Raw genomic sequence first — 22,087 nt, 5'->3', positions numbered from 1 at the left:
CACTTCCTAGGACCACTGAACCTGGAAGTACTGGGCTGCAGAGATCAGGATTATCAAAGCGTCTATGCAGCACAGCTTCAAGGCAGCACTTGAAGCCAGCGATGAGGTTTCCAGAACAGCCTAAGAAGCCATGCGAGGGCTCTGCTGCTTCCAAAAGGGGCAGCTCCCCATCCCGCCCCAGCCATCTGATGACCCATCTTCCCTGTGCCAGCAGAGGTGCTTCCCCATCTCTACAGATGCTGCCCTGGAGGAAAAATAAATACTTTTTTAAAAGAACTAGCTTTCCACTGCATCAGCAGCAAAGCACACTGCTACAAAAACTCCTGTTGGCCTAATAAAAGTGGCAGGGGTGGAACCACCTCGTTCAGCCACAGCACCGTTCCAGTTCACCTGCACTGGGATGTGGTTTCACAAAGAGGGGATGAGCAAGAACTTAGCACGCGCCTCAGAGACATCCTTTTGACTTTGGTCACCCCCTGTCCTGTGAAGCCTCACGGGGGCTTTTGCAGATCCCATCCTGATGTGTACACGTGTCTCTTCGTACTGAGCGAAGAGAATCTGGACATTTGTCTCAGCTTTGCAAATGCTGGAGCTGAGGACCTGGGGTTGTAAGGGTGCTGCAATGCTTCATTATGCAACATCACCCAAATCCTTTGGGAATGCCAGAGCTCAGGAAAAAGAATAGTTTTGTGGTTGTTGTTATTTCTAATGAACTTGGGGGTGGGAGGGGGGAAGCATCTGAAACACAAACACTTTGGGGGGAAAACAGTGGTCAAGCTTCTGTTTTTGGGGTTTTTTTAATTTGAAAAGCAAACTACGAGCAACAAACTATAAGCATTACAGAAACAACCTGTGACTAAGAACAAGGACATTTTAAAATTGGAAAAATGTCAGTCAGGAATTTTCACCCTTTTAAAACAAAATTTATTAACTGCACCACTGCACAATTTTGTGGTTTTAGGTAACCTCTTTAACTTTACATGAGGCAGATCAAGAAAGTTCCTGAAACACCAACCCAATTTTAAAGGCATAAGGAAGAGGGGACAAAGAAAGAGGAAAAAAGTGAACTACATATTCATAGACAAGTCGAGATTGAAAAGATATTCAAAGAAGAACAAAAAGAGGTCCCTGTTTCTCATGCATTATAGAGGATGAAAAATATGAAGGGTGTTTAATTGCCTAAGCAGATGCCAGCAGTGGAATGTATGAAAAAGCAAAAGCAAACAAGGATTTCTCTCCCCTCAGTTACAAGATCATACGTCTGCATTCGCAGGCTGCCTCTGTGTAAGGAAAATGTATAATTTTAAAACGTTAACATTATCACAGGAATAACACCTTACTCAGCACAGGACAAATTCTGCCATTAGTACATGCCTCACTCACCCGGATCACAGAAAGGTACCATGGGACCATCTGAAAGGGGTTCCGCTGTGCAGAAGTGCTTGAGAGGAGTGCAGTTATATTAAATGTAGGAGGAAAGAAGAAAGGTACGTGACAAACCAATTCAAGACTCCAGGAAGCAAGCCACACAAACGACTGTTGAGTTGTGCAATGACTCAGCGGGGGGGGGGGTGAAAAAAGGAAAAAAAAATATATAGCAGTAGATAGGAAAAGTCTTTTCCATAAGAAATGATAGCTATGGTCAAAAAATAAGTAAAATAAACAAACAGAAACAAGAAGAGTTCCCAGCCTGGAATTCTGCCTAGTCCCATGAGCTGTGCCACAAAGTTGTTTTTCCTAGTCAGCCATTCTTTATTACCCTTTGCAGCACACCTGAGCAAGCAGAGGAGCAGGAATCTGAGCTGGCTTTAACCCCTGCTTCACCACTACCTCTCCCTAGGTAGGTGTTTCTCTACAGAGAGTGCTCTTCCTGGTGAGCAACATGATAGGAAGCTAAAGTCAGATAAGCACATAGCAGAAAAAACATGCTAGCCTGGGGAATCCAGCACAAACTCAGGAAGGAGCAGGAGCGTGGCAAAGCAGGAGAGCCTCCCGGCCTGCCAAGCCAACAAACATGGTCAGGACAGAAAGATGACATGGTATTTCTGCATCTCCTCTGTTGTTCTCCTGAGACACTAGCATGCAATTTAAGCTCCTGTTTTACTTGCATAACTTTACAGGGCGGCTCTCCCATGTCTGTTGAGGCTCAACAGCTCTCCCTGAAATGGCAAGATTAAATGTAATCTGTTAAACATAGATAACGTAGTCCAACCAGATGGATGAGGCAAGTCAAGCTGTGCAGATTTCACCGCTCAGTTTGAACACATTCTCGCACTCACTCTCTCCTTTGCAAACCTTTATGCAAATAGCTTTTCAAGAACATTTAATCCTCCACCCTCCTAAATTAGCACTGAAGCATCACTGTCCCTTCAGTTTGGAACCTAGCTGCAGGAGAAACACCAAGGCACTCAGGTAGCCGCCTGGCTTGAACCACGTGGTAAAGTTCAGTGACATTTAAGCAGATGCTTACGTGCTTTGCAAGGCTGGGGTAGAAAAAAAATATGTGCCAGGTAACCGTAATTCCTTTCCATCATTCTCCACTCGCAAACCCAATCACTTGAAAAATACTGTGCCTTATCACTTCCTTCTCCTCTGCCTTTAAAATCACTCCTGGCATGGTTCCACCAGGATAAATTCTACATGGTATCTCCGCCACCATTTTGCTTATGCATCAGGGTAATAAAAGATGAGAGGATGCCAACACCTTCTCTAAGCAACAGAATATATCTGTGTAACTATGTTGGCTAAAGCTGGGAACTACAAAGTCAGAGGGAAGGGCAGAAAAGGCCAGATAATCTGACCAGGGCAGCTGACCAGATAAGAGTACTTAGAATTATTTTTCGAAATGCTTTCCTTTGCCATCAAACCACCCTTTATGGCTAACACAAGACACTGCCCATTCCCACCATTGAGAAAATTAAACCCTGCAAGGCAAGGAAAGCTGGGGCTTTACGGATAGCACGTGCAAACACATGTATTTGTATAGCTGAGCGGCCAGCAATGAGGGATCAGGATGGACCCTGGAGTGTTGTGTCAAAATAAGTTGCAGTTAAAAACAGGAAGTCATAGTGAGGAGAATCACAACATCTGCAACATCGTCCTGGCACCTGTGTCAACATTCAGCACTCCCCAGCGCCTGGGGCAGAACGCTTGTAATTCAGGGCTTGGGAGGGGACGTTAGGAAACCAGGACAACCCTGCTGAAAATCACACCCAGCCACTAAGTCCACCTTTCAATCCTGTTTCAAAAGGCCAACAGGAATATAATAAAATTTTGCCCTGAAGTAATTTTTATACTTAATCCATACAGCTCTTCACAATTAAGTCAAAACGTTCCTGTAAAATAGCTGTTTTTTTGTTACCCTTGCTTAAAAATGGTGTAAATAATGCACAAGACAACTCAGCACTGGCTGAGTCAGTGAAGCCTGGAACAAAACCCAAGAGACCTGGCTGCCTTCTATCCTTCATCATAGCCTGCTCGCCATAAAACCTGACCGTGGACAACACACTTTTTAACTCCATGCCGACAACTTTTGCACACAAGTGGCACCAAAACACAGAAACACAAAATTTCTCCTTACCAGTCATTCCCCACACGATGATGTACAGTGGGGAAGAAGTTCCTGGGAAGAGATAACTGGTAGACTTCTGGCTCACAAGTAACACAGCATACAGTGCATTAAATGTTTTTTTCAGTATGACTGAGGTAACATTTCATTCCAGTTCATATTGCATCACATCAGAAGCTGGAATATTTCACTGCAACCTTTAATTGTCCTGACTCATGCTGTCAGTAATAAAATGCCCTCTTGGGAAAATAAATAAATAGACAAATAAAGCCTTAACTGATTTGGTAAAGTACCTACCAGTGAAAGCACACCGCCTGATTATTTTTAAGACATTAAAAAGGGTTGCAGGTGCACTACGTTAACCTAAAAGGACAGGTGATGAACAGATTTATAGCTTTTTCAGTTTGACCGAAAAAAAACAGGAACGTGCAGATAAGCTTTTGAAAGCATTTGTCTCAAGCACCCAAGGGTAGTCGGGGAATAAGAAAGCATTTCTATTACATTGGCATTTGTGCAGAAAGGCAGGATAATGAAGTGACCGGGCTATTAGCCTTCCCAAAGAAATGAGATATTGTTGAAACCAGTGCACATTAATTTCAGTGCCCAGGAAAATGGCAGTAAACAGCGCTCTTCAGGCTTTTTTCCCTCCCTCTCAGTAATCATGATGATTTTAGAACTGACACCTGCAAAAGAGACCTTTTAGTGCATAATGAATAACTCAGAAAAAAGAGAAGGCTGTGAGAGAATAGGTTAAAAAATAAAAAAGGTAAGAATATAGAGAACAAAGGAATAAAATTGTAAGATCCACTACAACGTCCAGGGAACAGAGCAGCCTGACAGACAGCATTTCCAAAAGACTCCTGTTGAGGAACGGGCTTACAGAAGCAGCCGAACAGCTAATGAAATACCCGCAAAAGCTAGTCACCCGCTCCTCGCTCCTCACATCGCCTCCTCACTACCCTAACGCTCGGAAAAGAAAGGTCATCTTGTCATCAGGCCAGGGAAAACCCCAGCGCAACAAAAACGAGACTGTAACCATCACAAAATCTTCTTACCAAAGAGGGAAAACGCACCTAGAGGGAGAGGGGGAAAGATGAAGAGTCTAAAATGGAAAAAAATGGAGAAAAAATAGCACTGAACTACCAGCTTGACAGAACAGCGGAGGCCCCTTACTTGGGAGCACGGTTTCAGGGCCTATTTGCAGAACAGGTATTGAGGCTTCAGAAACCTAAATTACTTGATACAACATAAGGCATCACCCTTCATCAGCCAAGCCGTGCGTGTGAGCTCTCCGGCCGCGACTCGCAGGGGAGGACGTGCATCAGCCCAGGCTCCCGGGGTGGCCCAGCCTGCGCATCCTCCCTCTCTCTGCAACGCACCCCAGGGCGAGCAGCCCAGCAGCAGTTATCTCCTTCGGCCAAGGGACCTCCAGTTCTGCATGACATTTTCAGGGCAACTTCAGCAATGAACAGCCTGACCTGAACTGCAATTAAACTGGAATTAAGCTTCAGAGCCATGGTTTTGAGCAGGACATGGATTTCCTACTGCCACTTCTTGTGCTTTAGAAATCTTTCTGATACAGGAGCTGAATCTCTCTCGATTCATGAGAAAGTTTGTTTCCGAGCCAGGCTCCTCTCCCTGCTCTCACACAGGAGGCGGCTGGTGGTGTCCCACAGGGTTATGGCTTGGTTGTCTGCAGCTCCCTCTCCACTCGCGTTTCGTCCCCAGCCTGACGCTCACGGGCAGTTCACAGCATGCGACACTATTCCATGTGACAGCCCAGGCCAGAGCGCCTTCCCTCCTCTCTAGGTTTTTCCTTCCTAGAGACAAACGAGCTCACTGAAATGCTTTTTTGCAAACTTTGTTCAGAAATTTTTTTTTTTTTAAATTTTCCTTCCTTGTTTGGAAAAATATTTGCAATAGCTACCAAAGTTGTTCTTTATGTAACAGAACACAAAAGAAGAATCAGCTGCTCTGTTCTTATCTCCGAAATACATCAAATTAATCAGGTAATTAGCCAAAGATTTTTACATTTAATGTTAAGACATAGCAGCGTGTTTTGCAAGAAAACTCTTGCTGCTTATTTCCATGAGTTTCCCAAGATCCTCACAGGTGACTATAAAAGTCTTTCAAGCAAAATCTAAATAAGCTTCCTCTTCTAGTCTGCTATGCTTTATTTTTCATGTGGAAATGAATAGGCAGTACCATCCAGACCTGATGCCTCCCATTAAGTATTGGAAAACCTACAGGAGGGAGCACAGTTACTAAAAAACGGTAACCTTTTCGGTTCTTGGATGGAGATGGATATCATCTTGTATTCCTATTATATAATTAAGGCTTTCAACACACTCGTGTTTTATTGTAAACGCAGCAGTAATTAAATACGTTCTCTACAAATGACATCATTTTGTTTTCCCGGCACGCGCAAACAGATCTAATACACTGTTAGAGCAGAAGATTTCCTACCACACAAAATGTGTTTGGACGTGAAACTTCCTGCTAGGCCACACTCACACCGCTGCCACGCTTCCCACTTTTTCGGTTGCCGTGAACAGCCAGCACAAATCGTTTACACACAAAGCAATGCAGTCAGAAATGGTGACAGAAACGTTGCACCAACCCCTTTCTCAGATTCGATGTCTTATTTTCCACCAGCATGTTGCCACACACTTGCTATTGCACAGAGAGCTGGTCAGGTTCAACTAATTGCTTTTAGCACACTCAGGATGCCTATATAGTAATAAAAGGTAGTAAAAAGTATCATTTTTATTAAGTTCTGTGGTTCACGATAGTGGCCAAAGGTAACCCTTGCTGTGCATGTTTTTCCTTCCTGTTCTGTTTGCACAGATCATCAGAAAATGTCAAACTTTAATGGGTACTGATTCTCTCATTTAACTAACTTGAAGAGTGTTTTAGGACAGCTGGGAAGGGGGGAATGTTTGGGCCAGGTTAGGGAAAGGATGGTTGAGAGACAAGGCATGGTATCAGTAGGCATATGAATAACTCATTTATGGAATCAGCAAAAGCAAGTGTATTTCACCTAGTTGGAGGTTACATCTGTACATATTCTAATGTGCTATGCATTAAACTCATCGGCTGTTGGCCTTTCAATTCCTAATACATATTTTTCCAAAGATAGTTCTATCACAATTTTTATGAAATACAAATGCAAAGGTAAAGTCATTATCAAGAGTGGGCATATAAGAAGGAATAAGAAGTACCTGCAGTTTCTGTTTCAGTATTTCCCCTCTTTAAACAGCACCGAAGATGACGAAAGTTACTCCCAAAACCAGTATTTCTTGTTTGCAACCTGTGCTGCACACATGACTGTACCCGCTACTGATCAGCATTTCCATAACCTGATGAGTGATAATAAAACACCTTTAAAACCCCAAACAGAGGCAGTTCTCAGAGCACTCTGCTGCCAGGAATCTCAGCGCTCTGGCTGGAGCTCCCCACGCATGACTTGGTAGCCAAAGGGACTGGAACATCAGCTGAGAGCTCATCAGCGCTCTGCGAAGGACAGTGACATCGACTCGCGGTCGTGCTCACCACCGACGCGGTGCACGGCACTCGCACTCACCCACCACCCAGGAGTTTTCAATGGGGTCACCCTGCCGGTACCTTTTTCCTCTCCTACGCTTGGCACTCTCCTCCCCCGAGTGCAGCGAGCCATGTGGGCAGCACAGGATTACCGCAACCTCTCGCCTTTCATTAATATGACCGGGTCTAAATAAATCTGTTCTCCAGCAAGTCACATCTGGTGCATTAACCTTGGGCCCCCTGACTACACTGCAGCTCCCAGTCAGTATTATTTAGTAACTAGCCTGTTTTCTTCAACTTTGGGACTCATTTTAGAAAAATGCGTACTGGAACACTATGTATCCTGCAGTTTTACTGCATACTATTGTCTCGTACAGGTTTTAAATGGGCAGGCCCAGACAGCAGCACCTGTGAGTATGAACTGCTTGTCTCTTTTAGGCCAAACAGTCAAGCAACAACCAATTTTTTTTTCCAGCAGGTAACACCAGGGTAAGTTGCCAGAAATGTATTGTTCTCAAAACTCCATGCAATGCCACAACATACATTTTACCTATAACTGCACAAGTCCTTTTTTCCAGTAAGCAGCAGTCTGAAGTTCTTTCCTATGAGTCTTTCAATTTCTGTGCAGCCAGACTCCCTGGTAATACTTTTTCCTCAGCAGGCACCAAGAAAACTTTGTGTATGCCCAAGAGAGAATAGGCCAAAAAAGTTACCTTCTGTTCTTTTATGAGCCACTGGGGATTTGTCAAAAATGTTTCCCATACAGAGGCACATCTTGATTCAAAAAGAGGTCAGATACTAATTAAAAAGCCTGTGTGGGCATCAGCTGGTGTTCAACAACATTTTTACATCTCAATGGGTATTTGTTACCAATGCCATATCCTATGTCGAGATATTGTTAGCTGTAATCAAATACGAAATCTCATTTGCAAAGTCTGCTGCACCAGTTAGATCAACACCTTGTCTTCCCCTTGCTGCTGTGGAGCTGGAGTTCATGAAATGCATTACATACCCTGAAGTCAAAGCGATGTTTCACGGTACTTCAACACGATATACAAAAATAATTAAAATATATATACATGCATATGGCTGTCATTTCCCTGTAGGAGACAAAGAACAGCTCCACAAGGCAGACAGCATTACCCGAGTGCCTCTTGCAGTACCCGAAACTCCACCTTTACCCAGTGAGAAGGGAAGATGAAGTTAGCTCCTTACCTTCCATGTGTATTCAGAAAGCCTCGCACCAAGCAGGAGATGCTGCCACAGTACAACACAACTCTGTGTGAAGCTGTACTCAAGATCCCCTTCAAAGGTAACAAAAAGTGTGTGCATATTATACACACACCTGCAGAAAAAATATCTTTCCTGCTGTTTTTCAAGGAGCTGAGGAGAAACGGGGAAATATTTTTGTTGCCAGACCAACCACTAGGACTTACAAGACCTGCATAAATGTCGTTGGGACTGGCCATGACCTCGAATTATAAGCACATCAGAACACAACGTGCAAGACTCAGTGTTAGAATTTGTCATTTCACTGCAAGTCTCTCAGCATTTTGTATTTTCAAAGCTCCAGTCACGGAGTCAAAGAGAGAAGAAATATTCTCAGCTTTCACTATAATTATTAAATCATCTTGCAGAGGAAAGATGAACAACATGACCCATCTTGCACTTAAAAACTCAAACTGGAGGGCAAATTAAAAAATAATAATCAAAGTGCACCTTAAAAGGCGTAATTTTTGAAGTCAATCTTGTGATTTGTCATAAACTTGACTGTTGTTTTTTAAATGCTTGAGGAGTCAGTCATAATATAGATGAAAAGACACTCCAGTAGATCAGCATTTCTTTAAAAGAAGTCCTTCAGTCTCCGGTGTGAGTGCATATATGCAGCATAATTTAAGTAGGGATTCCCATAAGAAAAGGCAGAATGGCAAAACCCACCATCTTTGGTATGAAATAGCACAGGCCAGCACAAGGATAAGGTATTATCATATAATGGAAGAGATGAATGACTGGAAGAAGAGAGTCCAGAATTGAAGAGATGGAGAAATCCTTTCGGGAGCCCTGGCAATTTTATTCCACTCCCTCTAAATTAAGTGTTACACTCACTCTGTTCAAGCACAGGACTATGAGTCAGCACTGGGCCATACGTTACTCTTCACTTCTCTCGCTCCTCAAAGGGAAGGGCGTCACGTACAAGGTCATCATGTGCCCTGGCCAGCCTCAAGCAGAGGCAGAAGAAACATTAACATCAAAAGGCAGAGAGAAAGTCGAAACCCTCTACGTGTGACAACAGCGAGATGTTTTAACCAAACAAATTTCAAACTCAACTGCAAACTTATAAAATGTCAGTCTACTACGTTAGGACACCAAACAATGCAACAAACAAACATAAAAAAGATATCCATGCTATTTCCACTAATGAACTTATTTTTCATTCTCTGAAGTGAGAGACCAGGAAAGAAAAGGTATAATATATGCAAGCGCATATTACCTTTTCCACTCTACTAATGTGTATACGCATGATTTAATAACATCAGTATATCTTAAAGGTAGATACATGCTCTTAACACAGCTGCACAACAGTCTTAAGGCAGGCCTTCTCTTTCACTCAACTTGATCTCATCCCTTGATCTACTATTTGCTCATAAAAAGCGAGTCAGATCTGCCAGTAAAACAGCTGTGAAGGAAGAAAAATAGAAAATATGTAATTGTTTACCCCATGATATTACAAATACTTTTCCCCCTCTCTTTTAATCCGTGATGGATGCCTGCTTGTGCTGCTTGCCAGTAGAATAAATGTATGAGCCCCATTGTACATAGATCCACGGGCTGAACACAAAAGGAAACGCGTAACTGAAAATAAACTGAGATTTTCTGTTGTCAGTTTCTGCCGCAATAATTTACAAGGTATGAAAAGAGTCAAATGAAAACCAGAAAAATAGTTTACCAAATCAGCTTTAACTTTTTTCCTCTTAGTAGTGTTTTTCAGAAATTTAACATCACAGTTATGATGTGTTAGCACCCAAACATAACAAGTATTTTTAACATCTTCACTACTGGTCAAGGGAGCAGAAAGTACCAAAAAGGCCTAGAAGGCGGTTTCTGCCCCATGAACTAGCATCACGTGCTTACGCTATTGTTCTCAATGACATTGAAATTTGCATTCATAGAGCACTTTTCAGTAACGTGGCATGTGTCACTAAACCCATCTCCACAGCATCCAGAGAAAAAGTGCACAGCAAAATCGCTAAGTAGTATCAAATTCTCTTAAAAGATTGTGTTCCAGACAGCATGAGTCATTTTGGAGAGGCGCAGAGCGCTGATGGAGCACAGGCTTGAATGGGAGTAGAGCACCAATAATCTGTGGAACCACTAGGTATCTACATGAATAGTTCCCTCTTTCTTTTTTTTTTTTTTGGCCCTAGACTAACCCATCACGGCTTTTTGAACCCACACGAATTCCATCTTCAAAGTAGCGAGTTTGAAAGACCTGCATACAGAGACATAACAGGGCTTCCCTCCACCCTTGCAAGTCAAGTCTTCACTGATACTTTTCTGTCTGCAAACAAACCGACCAGGACTCTTCAACATTATGTACTTTGACAGGACTCAACATTAGGTGCCAGATTTAAGGAGCAGCTGCATTCCAGCTGGCATAGCTACACACGCTCTGCCTTGCACAGTGAGCAGCCAAGAAGGTTCAAGCAATTCCAGCCCTACTCTTTCTGGTGGCTTTCCTGGCTGTTTTCTCTGTAAATGTGGTCAAGTATACATTCCACTGTTCAACTGACTGCACGTTGACTCATCTGAAAATAATTTACAGGATTTATAATTATCTTTGCTCTGGTATTTCCTCACAAAAAAAAAAAAAAAAAGAAATGAGAAATAGGGAAAATCATAACCAAGAAACTGAATTCAATATTCCTTGACGGGAAATACTTATCTTCACAAAGTCTTGTGACCAAGAAGTTCAGATTTTCCCTTGCCATACCATAATAGCATTTCTGACCTAAGCGTATTAATGGAGTAACTAGTTCTCAGGGGGCTAAGGTTCTCTCTTGAAGTTCACAAGCAGCACAGCAAAGAGCAGTATTCGCTGCTTGCGCACCCAATGGCTCTGCCGACGCTGCAAATCCTACGGCTCTCGTTAGAGAGGCAGTTGTAACAGCAGCAAAGCGCCTTCCATTTGCCAACCCCAAATGGAGAAAAGAATAGAGCAACGAATAAAAGTAGCTTCAGCTTTTGTGTGCGAATTTTGAGTTTTAAAAGCATCTAGACTTTATATTTTCAATAAGCAAAGAGGTAATCCTGAGCTTAAAAAGCAATAAAAGGCATTGGAAAAGGTCAATGTAAACAGGCCCAATACAGAACGTAACATCATATTCAGGGTCTGTCCACATATGGAATTACTTGTGAGCTGCTGTTCCTGAGAAGTTCCATGTGTGGTCAAGCCCTTGAAAGGGAGAATGTATTCTAAACCAGAGAAGTTTGCTGGAGAAAAGGTTTTTGTGTGATTCAGGTGTCTCCAATGTTTGTTAACATACACTGAAGCGTGGAGAAAAGAGGTATTATTCCTATGAGTCATCAGCCCTACACGCAAGCCAAATAGCAGTATCTTCAGCACGCTCACTACTTCTGCTCAAGAACTGGAGAGAAGCCACTTTTGTCAAATGGAGAGACACCACTGGGAAATTGGGGAGCTAATTAAAAATCAGACATGCACCTTAAACAGAAGGGGCTGGAAACTATCGAGGTGCACAGAGAGAACTAACATGGAGACTGGGGAAGATTACCACAAAATATGTATTGCAACTGTTAACATCTCAACAATACTAAAGGCACTGGATAAAGAAAGCACAGGAACACCACACTGCTTCAAAATTAATACTGACTTGTGGTTTTGGGGTTTTTTAAATAAAACTATGCACAGTTCTCCCTCATTTTGGTTTTGTTTTTAAGAAAAAGCTTCTAATTTTGCACTCATAATCACTCAATCATGGATGCTTTTACAAGCAGGAGAAAATATAATTCAGGGTTCAGTGTGTATTCCCAAATCAGACGGTGGGCTACGTCACTTGAACAAACAAACTTACTATTAGCCTGAAGCAGGCAAAGAAAGCAAAGGTAAGGAGGTGAGTACCAAGTGCTTCAGGACAACACTCTGCATAGACACCCTACCTAACTGGGAGAAAAAGGGAAGAAACTGGTATGTCAAACATGGCTTTTTCCCCAGAAGAACTCCACTTGTGGTGCTGTGAGCTGTCACAGCAGTTTTTCCAGTAGCATAATTATCTCCCTATGAAGCTTGCTTCCCTCTTCAGAGTGTGGCGGAGGGGAGGACGGGAGCGTTTGTCTTGTCTTTCCAATAATGAACCCCCTGGCTGGCAGCCTCAGCATCTCTGCTCTGTTTCTTAAAATCACGCTGGCTCCAAGGCTAGGGATTGAAGCTTAGATCCTCCATCCTCCCAGCAACCAAATCTACAACATCTTACATAAAGAACAACTCTTCCCTTTGCTGGCGCAGCCCCCATACAGGAGCAACAGAGCTCTGACACTTTCACAGCTTCCCATGGGGATTTAAGTATCAGATATGGAAGCGATCAGAGGCTTGTTAATCTCATTATACTGCTCCTGCGAAAAGCTATGAACAACCGTGACAGTATTAAACAAATTAGTTTGTAGACGAAAAGAGTCAACACAGCTTTGGTTAACCTTCTGGGCATGAATTTAATGGCTCTCTGCAACCACAAATACTAGGATTTAAGAACAAATGTCTTCTGAAATGGATATCTTACATTAGCCTTGTTTCCCTCAATCATTAATAGGGAATGGAGATTCTCAGTCTATGAAAATCTAAGTATTTTCATGTGTGCCCATAAGCAGCTCCCATGGTAGTATAAGAAGCTGGGAAAGTCCCCTTTTAAAGGGAAGCTGTCAACACCGCGCATCAGATGAAGCTGTGCAAAATTAAGACATCATTGTAGTTTCCTCCTCGTTTTATTTTTCGCAACCCATGTCTTGTTTCTGGCTAGGAAAGCACTCCATCTAGTCCGCTTTTCTTTCGGTGTACCATATGAGATCAATTTAACTTCAGAAAATTCTTCAAATCTGCTCCTACCCTTTGCACGTTCCCCTAAACTAACGCTACCGAGAGTTGGTTTCAAAGTAGGTTTTACTCATGCAATAGCACGTTAAAGGTGGTCTTCAAGAGCTGGGATGGCTTACTGGCATTATTTTCAAAGGAGAATGTCTACGTTTCAAAACACACGAACAAATGTGTTAGGCCACAGGCCCAAGGTCAAAACTCACTCTTATTTCAAGTGTAGCAAGGGGCATGCTGTGTGTTTGATGCCATACAAAGTTCCAGCCTTACTGTTATATCAGTAATAAAAAACATGAAGATATTGTGTCATGGCCCCTCTTCCCATCACTCCGAATTACAGGATTTGCTCAGAAACCATGGAAAAAAACAGTAGTTTAGTGCTCTTTTTATTTACCTTTTGACTCTTGACTTCATGGTATATATTGATATAGTTCTCAAAATTTTTCTCCCAGCACATCTTTATTTAAAAAACAAATAGATTTTTATGCAGTCACTGTAGGCATATGCACTTAAAATAGTTGGATATTTTACGTAAATAATTTTTTAAAAAGCATGACATGCATTGGTCCATAAAACAGAATTCTGCAGCTTGTTCAGTGTCACTGTGCTAAGAGATACAACGGATGTTTACAAATTACATTTATCTAATACAGCAAGTAAAGCTACTCCATTAAAGTATCAGAAAGAGAAAACGTACAGAGAACATATTGAAAAGGCTTGGAAATTTTGTATTTATGCTTCAGAAAAAAAGTTTGTGTAATAGCTTGTTACCTTTCACTTTTTAAAAGGACAAAACCTTCTGAAATACACAAATGAAGAAGCGTGGCCAGAAATTGAAGCACATTTGCATGGTTAAAACACTCCTTAAGGGCTGAAATCTCATCTGCTACATTCCAGTCCTGAACAAGGTTTGGAGCACTAGTTTATAAGCCCTGGGGAAAAATGTTGAGAAATTCTTGACTATTGAATAGCGCTGCGAATACGAAAATTGCTGTACGATACATAATGAAAAGAAGAAAACACACATGGCTGGAGTTCATTAGTGTGTCACATTTGGTTTGCAACAGTGAGCTGCACCCAGAGACTCAGATCAAGTGGAGAGTCATAACAGCACAACTGCCCCCTCTAAGAGTGGTTAAATCCCACCAGGACTACACACTACATTAAATTAATTTGCTATGAGAAAGCAGACCATGACCACCGCCTATGTATCAGCTCAACGTCCAACAAAGCCATCATCTTATTTCAGCAAAAGCAATAGGATGCTTGTGATCACCCAGCTAAAATTGCCCCCAGCTTGAACTGTCTGAATTAAAAAACAAAGAGCTGTGTTAAACTCTTGGCATGCTAATGTAACAAGGGCTTTCTAGTCTTTAACATTATGAGAAGCGTCAGGTGGAAAGTCCTTCCCCAAGTTTGATTAACCAGAGATTTCAGATCTCCGAGGAGCTTCAGAATGAACCTAGAGTAATTGTAAATATGTAACCCAACAAGCGGTAATGCACTGTCATCTTCTGGATGCTTCAGGAGTTTATTCAGCCATGGGACTTACTGTAAGGGAATGCAAGGCCAGGCAACCCTTTATAAATTTAAGTGGAGACCATGACGATAATCTAACACAGATGATCCAACACATACACACTGTTCCCGGCCCAGGAAGCTGAACGGAGGTCACGCTTGGCTCTGCTGAACGTTGTGCCGCCAATTACGACCACCACCTCTTGTAATTGAGGGTGGCCTTTGCCACCACAAAACATCTCGGACCAGACACCGGTTGCTATCAGCTTTGAAGACAACTGTAACATATCTTTCAGCAAGTATTGCGCTTTTACCGCTGTTTTACCCAAAGAAGGAAGAAAACCAGATTAGGGGTTGCATAAGAAAAGGCAGCAGGCAGAAAAACAGGTATTACATCACCTCTGAGGTGTCTCCAGAGGTGCTGGGATAACAAATTTCACATTCACAGTTTCAGAAGGAAATGATGACAGGACATAAGAGAAGCTACAATATAAACGGTGCTTCAAAGCAAAGGTACCAAGTTCCAATTCCTCCCCCCTTTCCTCCCACCATCCCTACTCTAAATCATGCTCTGGTCCCTCCCATCAGGCCAGAACAAAGCAGCAGGCAGGAGTGTGAAATGCACCTAAGTGCTGAGGTTTAGAGTTTAATTTGCTTTCTGGATATACACTTCAAACATGTTTGCACGCTCTCCTCCAGAAACAGTACACAGAAAGCTGCTTCAACAAATAAACAAATAAGAACAACAAATAGTTAAGTAATAACAGGATGTTACCATGCTCAGAAACTGAATGAAAGCGAGGTGATGCCTACATGTCCTCAGCCCTTGCCACTGCATCCTATTTCCAAAGTACAGTAAATTCAAAAGGAATACACAAAAGGGGTACATCTGCCTGTTTTCATTTTTACATGAATACACATAGAAATCTACCCTGTTCTGACTCGGCAACTAAATAGGCACCTGCTTTGGTCATTATCCTCATGATTGGAAAGCTCAGATCCCATCCCAATTCCTCTGCTTTCTGTCCATCACACCCATCACTTCAAAGTCACCTTGTTTCTCCCTTCCACCACCTATTCTGTGGGTTGGGTTTTAGTTTGTTTTTTTTTTTTCCTTTTCTCCAGGCTGATGACTGAATGGAAGCTGGGAAGAACACACGTTTTTATTACATAGGACCATCAGTGAAAAATAGGGGATTTATTTTCCTTTACTGACCACTGTTGGGAGCAGAACATCGACACATTACATTCTGGTCCCTGATAACAGGGCCTGAAGTTTTCAGAAAGCGTCAAACAATGAGAAGAAACGTGGTTCTAAGAAAGATCAAACCAAAAAGCTTGGTAAAAGAGGATTAAACCATTTTTTTGTATTCTTGATGTAAATACTGAAGATATGTCACACAGTATATTTGATACGCTGGTTGTTGCAAAAAGACCTGGGGTTGCGAAGGACTTGCTCACTAATGCTCTGATAAAATTGCCCCCTCCTTCCGAAAGGCAAAATGCAGGGATTTTTTCTCCAACGGAAAGCATCCTGGGGAGGGGCTGGCGAGAGCGCAGTCCGTGCCGCCGGAGCACGGGAGAGCTGTGCAGGGGAGCTGGAGGGCGCAGAGAGGTCAGGAGTAAAGGCGGTTCAGCAGTCCCCAGGCGGCTCTAGCAGAGCTAACGTCACGACATGCCAAGTCACCCAGAAGCGGTTATGCGTAACATAAATCACCCAGGGCCAGCCTAGAAGAAGATGCTATCTATCCGAAGTAACATACACCGCTCTGCTCCTTGGGCCGCGATCTGGCTGGCCCTTGGAATGACTGCTCTTCCACAAGCTCAGAGAGTTGCTGTTTTCTATCCCCCTTCCCCTCCAGCCCAAAAGCTACTGCTACAGGTAGGGCAAGGATTTGGCAACCCTTAGATGTACCACCCAGAAAATCTTTTTTTTTTTTCCCCCTGAAGAAAATATGGAGCAGCACAGTTCATTCTGTCTACATCTACATCAATAATCAGAAAACCCTCCGCACTGCAAGTATCAGTCAGGAGCACCAGACTGAGAATATGAAGTTAAAAATACTTCTATAACCCTATTAAATGCAAGCCTTGCTTCTAAGAAACAATACAAATATTTATCTCTACACTGAGGGGGCACTGAGGGAACACGAGTAAGAGCTCTCCCCTTTGGAGAGTCAACTGTAATAAGCTCATACGAAGTTCTGTCATGCTCCGGACTATCAGCACAAGCGGCGGGGAGAAAAAAAAAAAAAAAAAGGAGACTGTCACTGCCAGAACTAAAACATATTTAATCTGCAGACTTCCCTGCAATAGAAGAGCCGATTGGAAGAAAACCGTACAGGTCGTATCGAATCATTGCTAAACTCGGTCTTTTTCTTTAGCCACAGACCTGGTACTGCACATGCTGACATTGCCAGCTACAAACGTCAGAGTTTTTGTTTGGAGTGAGCTCCACACATTCCCAAGGGAATTCACACCTAACAAAAATCCTATGGTATTCCTATTTACAAAACCCTCTGGCACGCGTGTATACACGGATGCCAATATATAGTCTATTGTGCTTTTTCTGTCAAAAAGGACACTGGGGAGTGCAAGGGCTCCAGCATTAGTACACTTGACACATTTGATTTTTAATTACAATTTTGTTTCTAAGTAAGGGGAACCAAAATTACCTAACTAGCTTTCTCCCAGTACCTGAGTCACTAGGTAGTACAAACAATGAGAAGATATTCCGTCGGAGCTTTCCTAAGGCAAAATACTTCAAGAAAGAAAGAAAACGCAGACCATTTCAGAGAAATTTTGCAGTGCTAGTAGGAGCTACTCTCCTTCAGCTTCTGGCAGTGAAAGCTGAAGTGGGTGGAGTTAGCATAAATTATCAAGACTTTGTTGATAATGTATTAAACCGGGAAATAAAACCCCGTGTCTCCAGCATCCAGCAGCTATGTTCATAAATACCTTTTAGTTTGGTAGAAACAGCCTTGATCTGTAAACCAGGTAGGTGGTAACAGCATGCTCAAGATGGAAAGTTTTAAATTATACCGGTTCCCCAACTGCCTCCTTTTTTTCACCAGTAAATATTTATGCACTCTCAGCCCTGAAGTAGAAAATCCCAATTGAACTGCAACAGCAATAGGCTTATTTCCTATCAGCCACAGTACAAATCCAAGCCTAGGGTGAAGGAGACCATTTGCCATGAAGATAATCAGCACTGTCTCATTCCTCAAGAATTTCAACCGCACGATAACCTGGCCCTCCAGAACTATTGCTCCTAAACCCATACCATATCAACAGCACTTAGTTATCCATTAGAAAGGAAAAAAAAAATACGCTCAGCACAGAACCCTTGTGACTATTGCTGTTTTCACACAGCCCAAGTACAGAGTATGTGCTCTGCTACAGACAGGATATATTACATTTTTTGATTAAAAAAAAATGCAAGTTTCAGTCATGCTAATAACCACATTCTACACACTTTACCCGCAAATGCCTCAAGGGCCACTGTCACATGAAGAACGGGAGGCAAAATTATACTTTGTCTGCTTTCTACATGCTAGTGTAACCTACACAGTGTAATCTGATTGAAGGAGGTAATTAACCTTTCTCCATTCAAATACTCAACCACTTAAAAGATACATATACATATGCTTAAAAATACACTAAAAATTGAAATGAAGTTGCATTTGCTAAGTGAAAACGACACGCTTGCCTTTTTAAATCATGCTCTACATTTTTATTAGATATTGCTGGCTGTAACCAACTGTGAAACAATTACATTCCTCGGAGATACGGTATGGGTTTAATACTCCATTTATGAGAAAACAGGGTTAAAAAAAAAGGAAGAAAGCATCTCGGAGGAGCATTTCTCCGTGGGTGATTTATTGATAGCACTGACCTTTCGGATTCATCAAGATCGCTTCCCGTTCCTATCGTCCCCGCAGTGAACGCTGCCGTACAGACACTGGGAAAGGCAGCGGCAGCAGCTCCAGTCCCTCCCTCCATGTTGTGCGCACACTCGCACACACTCCCTCACCCGACGGCTCCGCAGGCGCAGCTGCCCCGAGGGCAGCGGGGGAGGCGCAAGGAGAGGGGTGAGGACTGAGGATGCTCTCCCCCCCCCGCGCTCCAGCCGTCCCCTCCCCGCCCCACACAGGCCCCCAGCCTCCGATGTAACGCCACGGTCCGTGCGCACGATCTGCTTTCTCTCCCAGGCTGGCTGCAATGTCAGCTGGGCCGAGACGGCCCGAAACACCGGACTTCCCCCCCGCGCCCCCCGAAAGGTATACACACATGAACGGCACAAACCGGCCTGCGACCCCGGGCTCCCATTCCGCCTTCCCTCACCAGCACCGGCTCACGTTTTCCCGAGGCTGCCGCAGGCGTTTCGGCTGTAACCCTTTCCGAGCTGGAGGAGGCGGAGGGGGGGAAAAGGGATTTCTTCGCCCTGCACACCTCCTGCCCTGTCCCGCCCATCCCATCCATGCCGGGATGTTCTTACCTGCTCTGGATGTTTTTACCCCTAAATAAAACTTCAGCACCTCTGATGCAAGTGACCGGTAAGAGTCATAAGCGCAGGAGTCGATGCCCGGTTCTGCCAACCCTATAACCTCGGCTATACCACATTAATGTATTCACCTTTCTGCGTCCTCCTTTTTGAAAACAGGGTAATAGTTACTGGGTTCCCAGAGGACACTTGTACGGCTTAATGTATTTCTGTGTTTATGCAGCCCGTTTTAAAAGTAGCAAAACTGATATTACATTTCCTAGCCTATACGCTGAACTGTAAGTAGGAAATAAGTATCATTACCCAACTTTCAAATCCCATTAAAAGACTGAAATCTTTCATCAGACCACCACTGCAGCAGTCTAGATGATTAGATATCCGTAAGAGGCAGTGAGGTCTAACAAATAAAGAGGAAAGCTTGGATGACGGATGACTGGCTTTCAGTTCTGGCTTTGCCATCGGCTTTGCTGCGTGACCTTGATCAAGTCGTTTTAATCTTTCTGTATTGGAACAAAACGTAGAGCTATTGCTCACCTCTGTAGAACAGCCCGAGTTTTTTCTTGTATTATTATTACTGCTACTATTTGCTGAAGCTCTAGCTCAATCATGCAAGCTGTAATTTGTAACTAACAATATTGAAACTCAATATACAGTCTAAAGGTACCTGGTTTTGCACATAGTTCCTTTCATCTCAGTAGGATTGCTGAGAGTGTTCTTGGTGATCAACTGCAAGCACAGGTTTCAGGTGTGTGAAATACTGTATACTGTATGTGAAATACCAAGTTTAGAAAGACAAAAGATTTACTAAATAAAAATGTTTAAAATTCAACAGAAGAGGCTACACAATCCCAAATTATGCAAAACAGTCAGTACAACACTGTTCTTTGTTTTTAGTTTTAAATGGTTGGATAAACATTGTTTGCTAAATGCTGTAAAACTGAGTGACAATAACCTTGCTAATTAGACCTAATGTATAAGGACACAGTCATGCCAACCATTAGTTCAGCAGTTACAGGAGAGGGGGAAGATGCAAGCTTGGCGAACTGTGAGCAAAGTCAAACAGGTTATACCCGTTCTGTGCCTAGAAAGCCTCACGATTGTTTCTAAATCCCTTTCTCCCAATGCTAATTTTTCTTTGTTTCACCAAAACAGACATGCACGAATGGGACAAGCTAAAGATAGAAGAACTGAACAGGAAACAACATGCCCATTTAGAAAAAAAAAACTATTCTGACTTTGCATCAGTAGCTGCTGGGCTTCAGGAACTATGGCAAAGCTCTTCCTCCCTCCTCAACCACCCCACCTCCAGTCCCCTGTGGCAGAGACCAAGGCATACTGGATGGATTAATCTCAGGGACAACACCCCTCAACTCGCGGTTTTGACCCCTCTGACTTGAGTGGGTAAGTTAATTCAACTAGAGTCATGTCTTCATGACAGGAGACAACAGAAGCACACTGCAGAAGTGAAGGTGTTTGCACAAGGTGATGGGGCCAGGGCCAGGAACAGAACTCCGCCGTGGTCCAGGACCCCAAAGCACTGACGTTAATGAGAACACAAGGTGAGAAAACCTGTGGAAATTCACCACCCAGCTGTTCTACAATAAAATACTCTACTGCACCCTAAGGTAGCCACAGTTAGAGGATAACCCACTACTTAAAAGAGTGAAGCTAAAATCCAACACCGTAGCTCCTAGTCCAAGTGATCAGTGTCCAATCCAAGCTGCACAAAACGGTAACAGACAGAGCAAAACCAAAGCTGTCATTTTATAAACCATGCGAAGAGATGCCATCTCCAACTCCTCCCTTCAGCTCGTTTGTTTTCATCCAGTACTACCTGTTGTCTTGCGCTTTGACTGTAAATTCACCAAGGCTAGAGACTCTTCTGCATTTTAGCTGTACATTTTTCAGTACAGTACAGCCTTTATTCAAGACCAGGGCTCTGGATTCTATAGTTAAACAATAGTAAGTATTTTGTTTCACAGCTAACAAGAATTTACTAGTTATTAAAAAACACTGCTGTGCACATACAAGCATCACATTTTAAAAAGGTCTTTAAGATGTGTCTTGGAAGACCAGGCTCAAAACTGTGCTAAGGTTCGATGTAAACTAATGCAGCTTTACTGCACATGAGCTTGACTATTTCTGCTGGAGACAAGTTTTGACAGTAATGGATCATTTTTCTAACGTAGAGAAGATCTGGTCTCCAGTCAGCTATATTTTATCCTTATTTAGGGCTTAAGTTACCATAATAATAGCAAAACAAAATTAAAATTTTGACCCAAATTGTGGGTTGTGTTGGTTTTTTTTTTAATTAAGAGAACAGAGCAGAATGATATCACTAACTGCACGCTCCAATTTTCTGTTAAATTAGCAATGGGCTTGGCAACATTTTCTCTCTTAATCCTTGGGGTAACAGAGGGTAGTGCAGAATCAAATTTAAGACCAAATCTCCAATCCAGAAATCTTCTTTATGACACGGTTGCCCTCATGACCAACTTACTAACTCGCAGGTTGATACAGCTCACAAGAATGATAATTAGATTTACATAACGATTCGGCTTTCTACTACCTAAATAAACTTTAAGAAACTGCAACAAGAACTCCTCTTTCAGACAATTCTCTCCTAACAGAGACTTCTGTCAACCACTTAAAGAATAAGATTATCCAACTTGAACACCACTTGTCACCTCTGCCAACAGATTCATTCCTCCTTTCATAGTTTCCCCGAGTTTAAACACCATTCTGTTTAAAAAGATAAAAATGCTGAGCTGGAGTAGATTTTAAATTTAACCTCTTTGATTGCTTGAGTTTATCTAGGCAAAGAAAGAGCAAGGATGCTGCAAGACAGCTT

General features: G+C 42.7%; 1 protein-coding gene across 1 annotated transcript in view; it reads right to left on the bottom strand.

Moving 5' to 3' along the window:
* ARHGAP32 (Rho GTPase activating protein 32) overlaps nt 1–18,639 on the bottom strand; it is a 188,281-nt gene extending 169,642 nt beyond the window's left edge. The window contains exon 1 of the mRNA XM_059829798.1: nt 18,628–18,639. The gene's annotated coding sequence lies outside the window, so the exon portion shown is untranslated. The remainder of the gene's footprint in view (nt 1–18,627) is intronic.
* Nucleotides 18,640–22,087: the final 3,448 nt, after the last annotated feature.

Source organism: Gavia stellata, chromosome 26 (genome assembly GCF_030936135.1).
Source record: "Gavia stellata isolate bGavSte3 chromosome 26, bGavSte3.hap2, whole genome shotgun sequence".
Lineage (NCBI taxonomy): Eukaryota > Metazoa > Chordata > Aves > Gaviiformes > Gaviidae > Gavia > Gavia stellata.
This window is presented reverse-complemented; position numbering and strand designations above follow the sequence as displayed.